We start from the raw sequence: 14,059 nt of genomic DNA, 5'->3' as shown, positions 1-14,059 counted from the left end.
AGATGCTTCTATACAAAACAATATCTGTTACCTGTTACACTTACAGCAATCTGCACTAGCTTACACATCTATTTGTTTGCACCTTGCAGCAGTTGCTGCGTATTTTCAGAACAGGCAACATCAGTCACTATTCAGAGTTCCAGTAATCAAAGCTTTCATGGAGGGGTTGAAGAGAGTAATACCACCTAGGGTTCCTTGTGCCACAGTTTGGAATCTCAACATTATTCTCACAAGGCTCATGGGTCCACCTATTGAACCATTACATAAGTGCCTCTTACAATTTCTCTCACAGAAAGTTGCTTTTCTCATTGTGATCACAACACTGAGGAGAGTTAGTGAGCTACAGGAATTAACCTTAGAAGAACCCTTCTTTCATCTACACAGAGATAGGGTATTTCTCGCACCATCCCTTAAGTCGTATCCAAAGTGATTTCTGCTTTTCATATAAACCAATCAGTTGAGTTACCAGTATTTTTTCATTAACCTGATTCTGTAGCAGAACGTGCTCTTCCCACGATTGACGTTAAAAGAGCTTTATTGTACTACATAAACAAAAGATTTTCACAAAACAAAACAACTGTTTGTTGCATTTGCTATACCTCACAAAGGCAATCCGATCTCTAAATCAGGTATTGCAAGATTGATTGTTAAATGCATTCCAACCTACTATGCTAAAGCTAGAACAACTTTATCTATACCTCCTAGAGCACATTACACTTGTAAAATAGGAGCGTCTATGGACTTTTTAGGTAACATCCCTATAGATAACATATGTAAGGCAGCAGCATGGTCCACACCACACACATTTATCAAACACTATTGTGTAAGATGTGTTAGCACGACAACAAGCTAATGTAGGTCAAGCAGTACTTAAAACACTATTTCAGACAACTGTAACATCTACAGGTTAGCCACCGCTTTGGGAGAATAGTGGTATATAATCTATGCAAAGCATGTGTATCTACAGCACACATGCCTCAAACGGATTATGCTACTTACCCAGTAAGTATCTGTCCTTGACTTGTAGATCTGTAGATTCACATGCTCCCTCCCACCTCTCCGGCACCTGTAGTTGTGACAGTTTTAATTATTTACATTACACATGCATGGACAAGTCTGTACTACATTCACTCCATTCTCACCCTCTTGCGAGAAAACAATCTAACAATGGACTTGATGCCCATGCGCACTATCACCGAAAGGAGGAGTCGCCTTACCTCATGACTGGGAAAGACTTCTTCGAAGCAAAACAACTTGCAAACATCCGGACCCAACACTAGATGACAAGAGTTCGCAAAGCATGTGAATCTAGAGCTCTACATGCCAAGAACAGATGCTTACTGGGTAAGTAGCATAAAGCTTTCTGCTGATTCACCCGTCATCTTAAAGCCTAGTGGTTCAGTTTTATGCTTGTTTGAAGCCAATTCCTGATGTGTTCCCGGCAGCTTTGCAAGATAGGAAATACAAAAGATTGAAGATTGTTGGAAAGAATCTTTTCTCTGAGGGTAGCATAGCTCTTGAATCTGTCAATGACGCACTCCTGCTTGGTAGTTACATCCATACCTTGTGGGACTTGGCAGCCTTAGTGGTGCCTAAATTCCCAGGCCACTACAAGGACGAGTTTATGGAGATAGTCAGAGATGGGCAGGATGCTACCAAGCATATTATTAAATCTGCATTAGATACTGAAATTCAGTGGACAGGGCCATGGGTTCTTCAGTGACCTTGCAAAGGCATGCTTGCCTCAACCCGACTGGGGTCTCATAAGATATTAAGGGGCATTAATGGATATGTCTTTCAAAGGAGCTCATCTCTTCAGGGACAAGGCTGATGATGCCCTTGAAAGATTTAAGGCAGGGAGAGCAATGACCTTATATTTGGGCCTTGAACCACATGCAGAGATTATAGGAAATTTTGTAAATTCTTTAGGCTTTTCATGAGGCTTCAGCTTTCACCAACATCTGCGCTTTCAACTAAGCATGGGCGAATTTTGCGAATCTCGCGTTCGCAAATTTTGCGGATTTGCGAACTCGCAATCCGCAAAATCCGCGAATTCTCGCGAATTGTTTTTTTGGTGTTTGCGCGGGTTTCTGCCAGTTCGCGAGGGTTTTGTACAATGTCGCAAATTGCGAACTTACCTGTCGGGTCGCAAGTTTCGCGAACTTGCTGTTTCTACGTGTCCAGCCTGTTTGGGACACTCTTCTTCATCACTGCCACTCTCTGTCACCACTGCCACTCTCTGACTACTCATGCCACCCTCTGGCCCACCCATGCCACCCTCTGTTTCATCACAGCACCCTCTGGTTGTCCAGTCAGTGTACATTATTGGGGCAACACAAGCACACCTTCCCTGCCTCAAGTGACCTGAATTAATTTGGGGCTGATTAATGTGTCACAGAATATTTTTTTAGCTGGCACCTGCTTCCTTAGTGCTTCCTGATTAGTGATCTTTTGCACTTGCTAAGTGCTTTCATTGTTGCAAAATTAGTTACAACACCTGCCCTGCCCCAACTGACAATAATGAATTAGGGGCTGATTAATGGATTTGAACTTCCAGCCTGGCTCCTGCTTGTCTCCCTTAGCTGTAATTCAGGACCTTTGTGGCATATGTGTAACTATTCTGAGGTTCAGAGCAGGGTCACATAATAGTTGCAACTGGCAACTGAACTCTGGAGGGGCCCCTCAGGAAGCACTACAGGAAATGGCTACTAATGATGAGCCTGAACTTTTGAACCTGGTAAGTAGTTTCAGTTTTGCTCGTATTTCTGCAATTTTGCACTTATTCGCGGGGCGCGAAGTTGTACTGGGAAGCCGCGAACTCACGCGAACAGTGCGAGCAAAATCCGCTGCTCGCGGATTTGCGGATTTTGCGGGAGATTCGCAAATCTCGCGGACTGCGAATTTACCGAAAATCCGCAAAATCCGCGAGCGAAACGGATTTTCCGCCCATGCTTACTTTCAACCTCCCCTGCAGCAAAACCAGCTTCTCCATCAGTATAGACGGAGAGGAAAAGAAAGAGGCCAAGAGCTCCAGTATCCCCCCCTCCTCCGGATGTTTAATGTTACAACGCATACTTTTACAACGCATACCTTTACAACGCATTTTTTACAACACAACATCCATTACAACGCATTCCATTGCAACGCATGCCATTACAACGAATATTTAAAAACTACCTTTACAACGCATTCCATTACAACGCATATTATCTTTACAACGCATACCATTACAACGCATACCATTACATTGCATGTATGGTAAGTATTGGATAATGTAGGGGTAAAAATTACTATTCTAACTCCGAGGGGGGGGGGGGGTGCAACAGTAGGGAAAGTGTTGGATAGTGTAGGGGTAAAAATGTGTATTCTAACTCCAGGGGGTGCAACAGTAGGGTAAGTGTTGGATAGTGTAGAGGTAAAAATTACTATTCTAACTACAGAGGGTGCAACACTAGGGTAAGTGTTGGATAGTGTAAGGGTACTATGCGTTGTAATGATATGCGTTGTAATGGTATGTGTTGTAATGACTGCGTTGTAATGACATGAGTTGTAATTGTAAGCGTTGTAGTGTCATGCGTGGTAATGGTTGCATTGTAATGGCATGCGTTGTAAGGGATGTTGCGCTGTAATGACTGCGTTGTAATGGTAGTGCGTTGTAAGAGTTGCGTTGTAACGGTTGTTTCCCCCTCCTCCTCATCTTCCCCTTCACTAACTGTAAAGCCACTGTAACTTCCCCTTGAAGGTGCATGTGCAGCCGTTGAGAGGATGGGTATTAACCTTTCTACAGGTTTAGAAGACCATTACTTTGGACCAGTGGGTCCTTTAGATAGTAGAAAGGGGTAGGTGTGAAGTATAGCATAATCGAAAAGACATATACTGGAGCAACGTAAAGTATTTCTTTATTAAAGGACCTCAGCCGCCAACCGCTGTCTCCCTTCCGTCCATCCCCAACATTCCACATTCCCCTCATGATAACAAACATACTGTGTGACATGTTAACATAAGCCACTATGCCACAGTAAGCCCTACCCTTCCAGTAGGCTCCACCCCAGATTCCCCATTCCTGGTCCCCTCAGATGGAAGGCCATTTTCTGATCCTGCAGTGGGATGTGGCAACCCTGCTGCAGAAAGGAGCTGCAGAGCTAGTTCAGACCTGGAAGATGAGCAGGAGTGCTACTCTCTGTACTACCTGGTTCCCAAGAAGGACAGCCGTGGCTTTGTCCTATGTTAGGTGTTGGAGTCTTGAACTTGTTACAGTGCAAGGAAGAATTCAAGATTCTGTCCCTAGCTCAGGTCCTTTTGACACTCAAAGCTTAAAACTGGATGGTGTCTTGGAGCTTGCAGAACACTTACTTCCACATACTAGTCCTGTAGTCTCACAGGAGGTACTTGCTGTTTGTGTTAGGGTCTACCCACTACCAGATTGAGGTCCTCTTGTTTGGATTGACATTTGCACCGCAAGCCTTCATCAAAGTCATGGCAGTGGTGGCAGAAAATCTGAGAACCGTAAATATTTCTGTATCGTGCACTTAGGTGACTGGCTATTCAAAGTCAGTTCACTACACATGGTGTCAGATCTCCTATAGGCAACCTATTGTATGCTTTTCGACTTGGGCTCTCCTGTCAACATACAATATGACTGCCATGTGATACATCAGCAAGCAAGGAGGAATGGAGTCTCATCTTCTCTGTTGATAAGCCTTGAAGCTATGGGATTGGACATTCAGCATGAGATCTGGCTTGTCACCAGCCATCCATCCATATCAATGAATATCAGGCTTGACAGTCTCAGTTAGTGTCATTTTGCCGATCACGAGTGGCATATCCACATGGTGGTAGTTCATAATATCTTTACCCTGTTTGGAGCACCTCAGGTAAACCTCTTTGCCTCTCATGGCAAAGCCTATTGCCTGCAGTATTGTGCTTTCCATGATTGGTTGCAGGGAGCATTAGAGGATGCATTTCGTTTGAGGTGGAATTTTGCAAACCAGTATGTGTTTTTTCATACCCTTGGTTCCTCTACTTCTGGGGATGGTTGTCAGGATTGGGCCCTAGCCATCTGCATTGCCCCAGACTGGCTGAGAAGGCTGTGCTTCGCAGAATTTCTGCTCCCCCATTCCATATACTTCTCATAGAAGGTCTTCACTCCCAGTAGTGTTTGATATTGCACCCCAACCTCCAGAGCCTCCACCTTCATGCCTGGAGATTCAGTGGTGACAACTGAGCACCTTCCAGCTACCACCAGAGTGGTCAATCTCATAATGCCAGCTTGTTGCCCCCCACTTAATCGGTCTAATCTGGAAGGTGAAACAGATTTGCCACTAGTGCGCCAAGCAGAATGTAGATCCTTTGAATATCTGTCTTCCTGTGGTTGCTTGTTTCGTGTTTCGCCCTATCGCTGGTGAAGATGGGGTGTGCATTGGGCTCTGTCAAATGATACAGAGCTGCCTTTTATATCTCTAATCATTATTTGAATTCTGAAGGGACTTACATGTATTTCCTCTTACTCCATGTGTGATGACCAAATGAGATTTGAATCTTGTTCTGATTTTTTTTTAATTGGTGCTACTTTTTTAGCCCCTTCACAGTTGCCATGTGAATCTCTTACATTTTAAAACAGTTTTCCCTGTAGCAGTTGTATTATTGAGGTACATCAGTGAGTTGCAAAAGATTAGCATCATACCGCCTTTCACATGCTTCCTCCCGGACAAGTTAGTCCTTGGGATTTAGCGACTTGCCTCTGCAGATTGATGACCCCGTCCCATGTAGGGCAGTCCCTCACCCTTCCTACCTGTTACTCTCCACCACATTCTCCATTGGTGGAGGAGTGACTTCATTGGCTGGAACCTCAGAGTTGTTAACTCTTAAATTGACCATACAGATGGGGATTGGGTCTGATTACCAGCTCCTATGGGGTATGCATACAACTAGAAGAGCAAGGCAGTCCAGAACAGTACCTTATTGTGGTGAGTTTTCACCTCCTACCAGAAAGGGGAGGTGTTGCATATTTTTGGATACAGTCTGGCGCTTAAAATTATTCAGCAGGTGAAGAACCAACTGGAAGATCGTTACTCATGGGAACTAACTTTTTTTATATGTTGTTTAGAATGGTGAGTAAATGACAGAGAATGGCAGATGTATGCTTCTCTGCTAGATTGCTATTAGTAGGCTAAGAATCCCCTTGCCACACCATGTGGACTTCTTTTTAGCTATAGGCCCATCTTCCATAATGCTTATCCGCAGTCTGATGGCGGCATGAGAGAACTCGGAAGAAATACACGGTTGATGTTGAGAACTCAGCGATGATGATTCAGGAAAACTAATCTACAGGATAATACCGATGAAGACATATTTGTTAAGCTGAAAGCAAAGTGTTAATGGAACCTACGCTATTGATTATTTGAACACACCATTCAAGCGACACATGTCGGAAACCTGCGGTGCTCTTTGTTAAGGCATCTCGCCACGAGATTGCGGAAGTTTAGCTACTGACATCTCATGCTATACGCTTTGAGAGTGCTTAGAGGATACCATGTATCCACACTTTAAGGAGGCATACTTATGTCTGTTTGGTCCTGAGGAAGGTGGTACAAGCCCTCCGAAATGCATGTCGACCTGGCGTGAAGAGTAACCAACTTTTACCTGTACAACCTCAGATACAGAGAAAAGAGATTTTCCTGACTGTTTAGTGAAGTGCTTGTAGATGAATGAATGTGTAATGTATGTTTGAACATAGGTGTGTGGTTACAAGGGTATCTTTGATTTTTTTATGAGAGGAAAAACACCCCAAAAATGTTTTTTTGTACATCAAATTTGTTATATATGTATTTGAAGAATAGATTTTTAGCTAATGCAACTGAAAAGAATAATGTAATGAAAATGTTAAAAAGAAATATATATAAAAAATATGAAAAGTAATTTTGATATGTTGTGGGAAAAAAATGAATAAAATATCAAGTATATTTTGAATAAATTAGCGTACCCGTGTTAATTAGAAATGATCTTTTGAAAATACTTGAACATTGTCGATTGATAAATAAGGTTGAGGCCACGAGGGAATTTTTTGTATTGTTGTTATCCGCAGTCTTCTTCATGGTTTTTCAATCATCTTATCATCTTGTTAATATTAAGGCCTTTACTGTCTTATTGAATGTGCTGCAAGCTTTATAAATTGAGCAAGAGTTCATATGCTCTTAAATCACATTCAATTGTTTTTAAAATAGCTGGCGACTTCCAAGTAACAGAGATTATCATGCTTATTTCACCCAACCCTCTTTCTAACTGTTGTAAATAACATAGGTAGGCAGCAGGACAGGTCTTCAAGGTATTAAGATAGATTTATTAAGATACACAGCAGAAGACAGCAGAGCAGTAAACCTCACAGCTGACCAGACCATCAACTGCCAAGGCTGGAATCTTCACATCACAGATAGAACACTCATAGGTAGTATGGGAGACTGGTAAGATAAGAACACTAAGAAAGGGCTACAGACACCAAGTAGTCATATTGAAGTACGTATAAATATACAACACTAACCCATATCTTTCTCTGCCTTTCCTCCATCTGTAGAGAACTATTTATAATATTGTTGTCATATTATACAACAACATTCTGCCTGTGCTGCAGTTCAAAGTAGTGACTAAATGTGCCTCTTCAATTCCTGTTGCATTCCTCAAGGTAAAATATTATCCCGGTTGAACGAAACACTTGCCAAACCGAGGATGCAAATTTCATCTCTGTATTTAGTCCTCCAAAGCAAAGCCCAAATATATTTAATTTGTATTTGTATTTAATTTATTTATAAAGCGCTAACAATCATCCTAGGTAGGATATCACGGCGCTGAGGTTTGGTGCTGAGGGGTACGGTAACCGCATTGATTACTGATTATTCTGGTTTAGGGAAGAGTAGTGTCTTTAATTGTTTCCTAAATGATAAGAGACATATATACAGAAAGATCAGTAATAGGGCATTAGCCTGATGTAATAAGTGGCCCTTTTTTGAGGGAAGAGTGAACTTGCTAGCCAGTGAACGTCTTGTCTAGCATTTCCATAAAAGTATGCTAACCCTTCCCCGCTACAAGTGCCATGATTCATCGTTGGGTTCCTCTAGACCATGACTTAGTCATTGGTCTGTTGTGCGCTCTAATTGGCCCTCTTCACAGTTAGTTTTGGTTGATATGTAATACTCAACCCCTCAGGTATTAATTCACTCATTTGATCTGTGAGAGAGGTATTACAGTCAGTCCTCTTGATCAGTGATGGACAAATTGGAAGTGGCTGCAAGGTAATTAGAACATTGCGATGTGGAGCACTCAATTTCCGACAATGGAGTGCTCCATGCTTCAATGGGCTGGTAAAGGCCTGCAGAGCAACATTCCAATGCTGTTCAAACAAAGGCCTCTCAGAGCCCAAGGGTATTTCAATTCCCTCAGGTTCCGAGAGGCCTCTGTTTAATTTGTTAGAATATTCTGCCCTCTAGTGGCAGAATGTTCTAATAGCCTTATAGCCCTTCATAGCTGGGCTATACCGGCTAATAAAATCCCGCTCCCTTGTTAATACTCAACCCCTGAGGATTTAATTCACTCATTTGATCTGTGAGAGAGGTAAAACGAGTTCTGTCCAGTTTAATAAAGTCAGTATTGTAATCCTAACTTTGCTATCACACGGTTAAAATTATAGTGCAAAGGCGATTGTGTTATGCATCCTTCATGGTGTTACTTACATGTGTCTACACACAGTAAAGCTCAACGGCATTTGGAAGGTCAACTCATTACACAAACTAGCCACTGCTTGGCTTTAAAATAAAATGAAAACTCGAAAATATAAGCCTTCATGTACTTGCCATCCAAGTCAGGAAACGGTTTTAGTATGCACGTTTCCCTGTCGGCTCACACACATATTTTGGTACCATGAGCCTAATTTAAAATGAGAGGTATGGTAAATACCTATTTTGGGTTATGTGCAGTGTTCTTTCACGTTGCAAGTGTTTCATAGGTATACATAATATTGCTTTAATGTGAAGTATTGACAGGTAGTTGACTCTGCTATAACTGGATTTGTTAATGAGAACACTCTCTTAATGTGCATGGGTGATTACCTCATAGGAAACAATTGTACTAAAGTTTGCGATGAAGTCCCATTTTAAATTACATTGCAACAATATTTAAGAGAGAAGAGCTGTCTTTGAGTAAAGTCAAGAGATGAGGTTTTAGTATGCACGTTTCACGGTCGGTTCACACACATATTTTGTTACCATAAGCCTAAGGTAAATGCCTATTTTTGGTTACCTGCAGTGTTCTTCTTTTAATATGTTGGTTCAAATAATGGTTGTTCTTCTTGCTTCCTCCATCCTTCTCACCCCTCTAAGGTTGTTAAGGCTAGTAAAACAATGTGCTGGCCTTTGTGGCTTGGTTCATGCAGCAAGCATAACTGTAGCACATGCGTTGACAGAAATACAGTATTCAAGTAAATTAATATTACATTTAAATTGTATTTTAATTTATAACTAATTTATAACAGTACTGTTTTACATTTACTCTATTTCAGGTATTCGGGCTCACTTACTGAAGGAAGATAACTGTAGATTGCCAGTATGAATGAGCAACAATGAAGGACTGCAACTTCTACCTTATTCTGCTATCTCATTTTCGGAAGTTCTCTGTGTATTGCTGTTGCAACCAGAATGTGGATCCTTTTCAGCTGTCTTCACCAAATACATTCATTTTTAAAAGTGATAAAAACGTCAAGCAGTGGGGTTTCATATGTAGAGCCTCATCTGACCTTCACTTACTCAACATATACAACAATTAATATCAAGATACTCAGTGACCAGAAAAACCTGCATGGCTGGCGGAAGATAATTGGAAATTAATACCTCATGTTCCTTGCTAAACTGCCCACGGATGAAAAAGGAATGAACCCTCATCTCCACCTTATCAGGAATGAGTCAACCATATTTTAGGATTAGTTGATTCAATATAGCAGGAGTGTTGAAAAATCTTCTGCATCTTTTATGTGTGCACCTCTTTTAACTAATGCTTTCTGAGCAGCAGGAAAATATGGAATTTCAAATTTTGACACCTTACACCTCACTACTACCAACTCTGCTTCCAAATTGAAAAGGACAACATACCTTGCTTAGGACACCGGCTGAATAGTTCAGAAGCGTAGCTGTATGCTGCTTAAATGGCAGAAGAATGCAGTGTTTTTGATAAATGTTTCTCCAACTAAAACTAATATCCAAATCCACAGTAAGTGTAAGATATAATCAAGGAATTTTAAAGAGCTACATTTCTGGAATTTGAGCAAGTACTACATAGTGAGTACTTCAAATCTAAGAAAAGAAAAATCTGCAGAAAATACTCTACACAAAAACAATCTATGCAGAACTCAATGGTCAATATTTCAATTAAAGACATTTCTATTTTTGTTGCAATTTTACACTTTCTATGTACTGTAACACTGATATCAGAGATAGCACGTTATTATTTGTAGTGAAACTTGGCATTAGAAGTGGAATCAAACAAGGGAACTTCGAAACCTTCATCTGCGCTTTATTTGTTGGTTTCTCGGACAGTTTTAATGACACCCTGTTAAATTTGTTCAAGATCCAAACATTTTAAAAGACATATGTTCGAATGAAATATACTTTACTAACCATAATACTTTGTTAAACTCAGTATGCCGGAACATTTTAAAATAATATTGTCCGTGACTCTTGGGAGTTATGTGTGAGTTTCCAGGAGTCCCAAACACAATTTACAAAACCTACCTTAAGCCATCATAGATATTTCCCAAAAGAACCAAGGCTTGAGATTTTCAAATGTTTATTTTGTTTCACTTTTCAAAAATCACCAGATATCATTCATTGAAAGCAAAAGCAGCATGTATACAAACATTCCTCTATGTATAATAGAACTGAAATATATATTTTACACAGGCAATTATTTTATAAAAATTATGTGTAGGACTTAAACTTTTTTATATATAATTATCTATGCACTTTATGGGCACATCCTATGAGAGAGCAATCCAATGTCTTCCTTTCCTCATTAAATCTATGGGTCTGATTATGAGTCTGCCAGTCCAAGGACCACCAGGCTCGCGAGGGCATGGCGGTCCAGCCACCATCACACCGGCGTACCGACTGCCCTATTACAACTTTGGCAGCTGGACCATCATTCCACGGCTGCAACAGCCAAGGAATCGCATTCCCTGGCAGTCCTGAGGTGGTCAGGGGCTCATAATATGCTGACGGTGCCGCAGTGGCATCGTCATGAATATTACAAGTTTCAGGACAGTGAACGTTGTCATGACGGTGCTTCCTCCATGAAACTGCTGGCGGACATGAAACAAAGGCGGCACTACAGGGCCTCCTCATGCCCTATGTATGGGGTGCATGCAGGGGGACACATGTTGTGCCCCTCTGTGTTCATGCACCCCATAAATCCAGCACAGCATTTCCTTCTTAGTCCATGCCATGCTGGAAAATTCTGTGGCGGTACTGCTGTAGAGCCTTTCTAAGGCATACATAGGTGCCTTTGTAAGACACTGTCGCAGGAACACCGTGCCACGATTATGAAAAACTGGTAATCTGGTGGGAGTGCGGCGGCCCTGTTTGACGGCCCTGGAGCTGGGCGGTGGCAAGGCGGGCTGCTCCTGAACCGCCAAACTACTAATCGGGCCCTATGTTTTCATTTAACAACTACTTCATATGTACAAATGTCCTAGGGGCATATTTTCTGATGTCTCAAACAGCAGTTTTCAATGTACCTGTTTCTAAGTACATTAGTTGCAATACAAACTGATGTTGAAATAGTTTTACACTGATGTAAGTCGACTAGCGTTTGTCCCAGAGCTAATCATATCATGCGCATCTTTTTTGGCCGTGACAGCATGTCAATTCGAATGGAACTACTCCTGGCAATACATTTAAATTCTATTAGTGACATTTTCTGGCTATAGAGAGGTGTTGCCCTGAGTGAGTGGTGCACATATAGACCCAGAATTAGAAGCTTTAAACATTTGTCTTGCCAAAACAATGAATGTATCTTGAGCACCAGTGGTCTTCTGAATCAATTCAAACTCTAAATGTGCACAAATCTTAATCTCAACCAGGTCTGAAATCCGTACCATTAAATTAAATGTCTAATGGATTTCCTGCATACTTTTTTCAGCCTATGACAACAAACCCATCACTCACTGGGCACTGAAAATTAAAACCAATGAGTTTATTCCACAGTAGTGTTTTGCTGCTGCAAGAAAATGATTTAGCTTTGGCGAGAAGATACTGTGATCTACATCCATAAAATATTTTTAGTCTATAATCATTAAGACAGTAATGGTAAACTTAGTGGATATCAACAATTGAAAAATGCTGGAATGCAGAACCCTCATTCACAAAGTCCCTGTTCCAAGTCCTGACTTTTTGAGGAGAACATTCAGTTGTCTATACAGTGATAGAGCAAAAGCAGTCGCTATATTTTAACATTTACCTGACTACTTACATTTCTGGTTCCAGTATTTCTTTTTTTTTATTTGCTAGATGCGAACCCTAAACTCCAGTGCCCAACAGTGTAGAATACAGTCAAGCCAAGCCACAGCTTCTCTCACTATCTTGAGCTTGCCACTTCTTATGGCATCAGGCAAAGCAAGGGCAAGGAAGGATGACAGTGAAAAAAAAAGTAGGGCGTGTTTGAACCTTTTTGCCAGGATGATTTTGGTTACCATTCCTAAGCTGATCCCAGTTTAAACCGAAGTTTGCATTAGCATCCAGCATCACTATTAGACTGATGATGTGTGCAGAAGACAGCCAGGGGTTGTTAATGAAAAAGCTTATTCCCTCAATTCTTGTTTGTAAATTAATTGGCAATTTTATTGTTGGTAATCTTATTACCTATTTAAGTCTTCCATTGTGGTCATAAACCTAAGCACATTTATTTACAAACTGAACAATAGGTAATCTCAATGATTGGTTACCTGAACAAAATGTTCAGATAATCATAAATATTGAATGGGGAAGCAATATTTGTCCTGGAAAAAATGTGTGCCTGTTCCTTCAATTTGACACACCAGGTTATGAATGCAAATCATGGAAAATGTATAGTTTATTCTTCATTTATATTGTTTTTTGTACTGGTGTCCATTATTTTAATATTACATTTATTAAAAAAATACATTTCAATAATTGTTTTTATTAATTGTTTTCAATGCAAAACTTCTTGTTACTTTAGTAAATAAATACATTTTTTGAAGTATATACCAATGCCGGGTTATGCGTTTAATCACGTCAAAAAGTATGAACAAAATATTACTCTTTAGGCGAATGTTAACTATGGTAAGTGAGGTTTTATTCTCTTTTTTTATTAAATGGACACAATCATTTTTTTGTAATAAGTAGGTTGTAATTTTAACAAGAATAAGGTTTTTCAAAGAATTTTTGTGTGTGAGAAACGTTTTTGAGTTGTTTACTCCAAAACACCAGCCCTCACTAATATGAACACATGTGAAGTGAAATGAAAATCGTGGTATAGGTAAGGCAAATATTGTGGGTGAAACATTCCCAACCTAGTGCTCAATGCTGCTACGTGGGATAACGATTGCTGTTGCCCAGGGCAGAGCTATAAAGTTGGAGATAATGTACACATTGGAACAGGAGAATGAGTAAATATAGTAATTGAGACCATATCGTAGCTTAAGAGTCTCACTCACTTATCAGCACCAGGACCCCCAGAGATGAAGACTGGAGAAGTTGCTGATCTTAAAAAAAGGGTCTTCAAAGAGTGTGAATGAATGATAGCATGTGAAGTCAGTAGCAGAAAGGCTGCGCACCTGCATAGTGGCTAGTTGCTCTTTATAGATTCTTGGAGAAAGACTGCAGTCATGTTTTGATCAATGTGTGTATATTAAAACATGAAAACCCATGGCAATCTCTGGGAATAGAGAAAGCCCAATTCTACCAGAATATTTATGGTGTATGCAAAGATGAGTGTGTGCAATTTCACAAGAAACTGCAATAACAAATATTTGTCACACTAAATAGAGTATGATTGCTATGTG

General features: G+C 40.6%; 1 protein-coding gene across 1 annotated transcript in view; it reads left to right on the top strand.

Moving 5' to 3' along the window:
* NINJ1 (ninjurin 1) overlaps positions 1-13,259 on the top strand; it is a 147,978-nt gene extending 134,719 nt beyond the window's left edge. Inside the window, exon 4 of the mRNA XM_086939163.1 lies at positions 9,548-13,259. The gene's annotated coding sequence lies outside the window, so the exon portion shown is untranslated. The remainder of the gene's footprint in view (positions 1-9,547) is intronic.
* The last annotated feature ends 800 nt before the right edge of the window (positions 13,260-14,059 follow it).

The sequence above is a fragment of the Lissotriton vulgaris genome, chromosome 9 (assembly GCF_964263255.1).
Source record: "Lissotriton vulgaris chromosome 9, aLisVul1.2, whole genome shotgun sequence".
Taxonomy (NCBI): domain Eukaryota; kingdom Metazoa; phylum Chordata; class Amphibia; order Caudata; family Salamandridae; genus Lissotriton; species Lissotriton vulgaris.
This window is presented reverse-complemented; position numbering and strand designations above follow the sequence as displayed.